Below are 4,478 nucleotides of genomic sequence, written 5' to 3'. Positions count from 1 at the left end.
TGCTGGTGTTCTGTTGCTCTATTGCTGCAGTTCTTGTCTCTGTGTATCTGCATGTGTGTGTGTGCACTTGCGTTTGGATGCATGCACGCATGCACACACTGATACGCATGCACACTTATAGACATCAGGTTAAGTTCTGGGGGTTTTTTGGGGGGTGTTTTGTTGTTTTTTCGTCTGACAAAATAATAAGGTGTTTAAAGAAAGAAGTGCTTGTATATATCATCATGCATTATGAACAGCTTTTTCGGGGGGGGGGGGGGGGGGTTAACTTCTTTTCTTTGCCCCCACTTGTAAGTAGTGTCATAGAAGGCTAGAGCTGCGTCAGTTGGATGTATTCCTGGGGGCTGCTTCGGTAGCCGAACTGGCCTACCTGGAGATGAGAAGATAAGATAAGACTAACTTTATTATCTCCAGCTGGAGAAATTTGGCGAACACACCAGTGGACTGCGCCCCATTTCCCCAATCAGTTAATAGCAATTCCTCGGTAGCCCAGCTGAATTGCGCCCACCAGCAACCTCCCACAATATAAGTTTTCATCAGCATGTCGTCAAGTGGAAGAAGAAAACAATAAACATATCACAAATCATTAGTGACCTGTCAAAAGTGTAACTGAACACAGACAGGAAGGAAAAACCTAAAGCCTAATAGTGACCTTTAAACATAAAGGGATTCACTATCCGTATAATGTATGTGCACATGCACATACATACATGACACCACTTCCCTGTGACAAAGATTTTCAGATTCATGGTGTGACAACATAAAACAGGATTTATAGGTTTAAGAATACATGCAGAATTTCAATGCTCCGTGACAGCGGGGTATCCTTCCTGCCAAACCACCCCACCCAGTTGTGGGTGAAAAAAAAAAGCGCGGCACACTTCTTTGGCCACACACCTGCTTTGGAAGCAGCTATACTAGAGCATGTATACCTCTTTTTTCTTTTTTTCTTTTTTTTTTTTTAAATCTGAAGCACAGCACGCCCAGTTATTGAAATAAGGTCTGTCAACAAAAATCTTCCCGTTCTTGTCACTGCTTTTGAAAATTCGGGGATGGTGACGTCATGATCACACGCCCCCTACCTGAGACTATCGACATCATGGCTCCGCTGTTCATGGTCACCGTCCGTCACCACCTGACCTGTGTTTGCGAGCCATGCAGTGCGCTTTTCCCTGCATGCCCAGGCGCCAAGCAGAGATCCCATACCAAACAACATTCTTTTGCTCCACTTACCATTATCTGTCCAACTGATAACGAAACATCGCATCAACCGAGGATCAGGGCATCCTACAGGAGGACTTGCACCGACTGGAAGACTGGGAGAGCCAGTGGGACATGTCGTTCCACCCGAAGAAGTGCAACGTCCTCAACATGACGCGATGTAGAACAGTAAGGGAGAGCTCCTACACCCTGCACGGCCACACACTGGAAACAGTCAGCTCCACGAAGTACCTCGGCGTGACAGTACAGAGCAACAACAGCTGGAATGCACACATCGATGCCGTAGCTGCAAAGGCCAACCGCACCCTGGGTTTCCTTTGTAGGAACCTGAAGATTGGCTCAACCACCATCAAAGAAAGAGCCTACAAGTCCCTCGTCAGGCCCATCCTCGAGTACGCCTCTACTGTATGGGACCCCCACCATAAAGACGACATCAACAAGCTCGAAGCAGTACAACACAGAGCGGCGAGATTCGTCCTAAACCGACACAGAAACACCTCAAGTGTCGGAAATATGCTGGAACAACTAAAGTGGCCCAAACTACAACAGCGAAGGAAATCAGCTAGACTCGCCATGCTCTACAAAATCGGTCACAACCTGGCCAAAGTCGAAACAAACAACCTCATACCAAAGAACAGAAGAGGGAGAGGCCACAAACAAACGTACAGAATACCATCATGTCGCACTGACTACCGGAAATTTTCATTCCTGCCACGTACCATCAGAGAGTGGAACTCACTACCAGAAGCTACTGTCACCGCTGATGTCCCGAATGTCTTAATAAAAGCCCTGCCCCGCCATCATCCAAAGTAAATCAAGTGAAGGACTAGGGCTCTGCCGGTCGGGGCTTGATCCCGGGGGCCGCTTCGGTAGCCTGAAAGGCCTGGTCCTGATGACTGAAACAGTTGATGGCTTCACCCCCCCCCCCCCCCCCCCCCCCCGCCAACCCACCCACCCACCCACCACTGGGCCCACCATTCTACCCCCTCCATTCCATCAGCTTGGAAGGTGGGTCATGCTGCTGCGCTCCTCCCCATTATGGTGTCAGAATGGTCAACGTGATGACCGTGGACTCCTAACAGGAAGAAGAAGAAAAAAAATAAAAAGGGGAGAAAATCCTCTTTTGGACACTGTTAAAACATTTTGGTTTCGTGTCCGTGTAACTGTAAAAGGCGGGGAGGAGCATGGGTTTCTTAGGAATGTTACTGAGGTGCGAAATCTGTCGTCACTCTTATCCGAGTGTTAGATGTTGTCTTGAAAGGCAAGGCAAGACAAGACAAGGCAAAAGTTCATTTCATGTACCCCCCGGGGGCATAGAATCATTACACATCATCGTCTTTGACACACACCATGTAAACATAAAACTGGTGTAAAAAAAAAAAAAAAAAAAAAAAAAAAAAAAAGGGAACAAATACAAAAAGCCTACACAGGCAAGCAGGCCAATACACGCTAAAAATAATTATCCATTCGAAAGAAAATTAGATTCCCTATTGATGTACAAAGTTCCACTGAAAAGAAATACGAAAAGAAGACAAATACTTAAAGACGGTTCTGTGGACATAATATTTATTATCTTCTGGCCGTGGCTCCACCTGCGTCTGTTCTTTTTATCACGATTTCCCCAAATATGGCGTACAGGAAAAAAAATCTTTTTCGCTTTGCTTGCCATATTAGTTTTTGTTTGTTTGTTTGTTTTTTGTTTGTTTGTGTTTTTTTGGGGGGAGGGGTTGGGTTTTTGTTGTTGTTGTTGTGGTTGTTTGTTTTGTTTTGTGTGTGTGTGTGTTTTGTTTTTTTTTCTGTTTTTTTGTTGTTGTTGTTTTTCCTACTTCCTGCGAAATTATCTCTGCACTAACATCCCACCACCAACGCGACACACCTTGTACGCATGCATGCAAATGTGATTCATGGATGCGCGTGTGCAAGGTACTGAGTGAAGGGTTGATGGGGGAGAAGCACTAAGCTGAAAGGGAGCTATTGAGCTCGATGGGGAGAAGCCCAACGTCGATATGGATCTATAGCTGGCATAATGAGGTAATCGTACTGGGGTCTGAAGCCTGTGCCATCGCCTGCCTGGGGCTGCGGTCTTCTTCGATCTCCTTGTCATATTGTATAAGAGCCCAATTCATGAGAGCTATTTTGGAGAGACGACAGATGTTAGATCCGTTCTCTGTTCTGTGTGCTGGGCGAAGAAATATGATTATCAATAACTGACTGATGTAACTGCACCAGATGCTGAAGGTCTGAATAAAGGTTACAGCGAACTGGTGTTGATTCACAACGCTTGTACAGTTCATTACTTTCATGATCATGTGTGTTCCTCCTCAAGGTAAAATAGACGTTCCCTGCTCGGGACTCTCGTCGCATCGCCATATACATTCCGTTATGTAGAGAATTGCACTAGTATACGTGATTCTTATATTGTATGTGGACACACTTAAAAGTGTATCAACATTTTTTTTTTCGTACTGTTTCATTTATATATACCGATAACATTTAGCATAGTTGTCATCTGGCAAAATTATGTAAAACGAAATCCACTCTGATAGGTACACATACATATGCATGCACTCAAGGCCTGACCAGTGTGATGGGTTACACTGCTGTCAGGCATCTGCCTAGCGGATGTGGTGTAGAGCAGTATATGGATTTGTCCGAACGCAGTGACGCCTCCTTGAGAAACTGAAACTGATTTAGTATCCCTTATATATCTCTCGTTTACACGAAGCCGGGCTATATCAACCGTGGTGGTTAATCTACCATGGATATCAGCCTCAAGGTACGACCTTACTTACTGAATTTGTGATCCTTCATTGTTCTTTTAGAGCATATCTATGATCACACACACACACACACACTCACGCACGCACACACACACACACACACACACACACACACACACACACACACACACACACACACACACACACACACACACACACACACACACACAGGCGCGGGGTGTGTGGGGTGGGGGGGAGTGAACAAGAAAGAAACTTATAATCGCCCATTATACCTTTTTTGTCTCTAGTTCAACTATGGGAGATGAATTCAGTAAAGTTTCATATGTACAACATAATAAGTTTTAAACTCATTTTGGGCGCAAGTTCTATGTGGTTATTTTAATCATTTACAACAGTGAATACTTCGATGGCTCATTACAAAATTAATACTCAGATGGTAAGTGCTCTTTCTGCAATGAAGTATGTAACTATGACACGGATCAGAGCGCAGAACAGTTGACATTATTTTATCATGAA

Source organism: Babylonia areolata, chromosome 18, assembly GCF_041734735.1.
Source record: "Babylonia areolata isolate BAREFJ2019XMU chromosome 18, ASM4173473v1, whole genome shotgun sequence".
Lineage (NCBI taxonomy): Eukaryota > Metazoa > Mollusca > Gastropoda > Neogastropoda > Buccinidae > Babylonia > Babylonia areolata.
Note: the sequence above shows the minus strand (reverse complement) of the source record.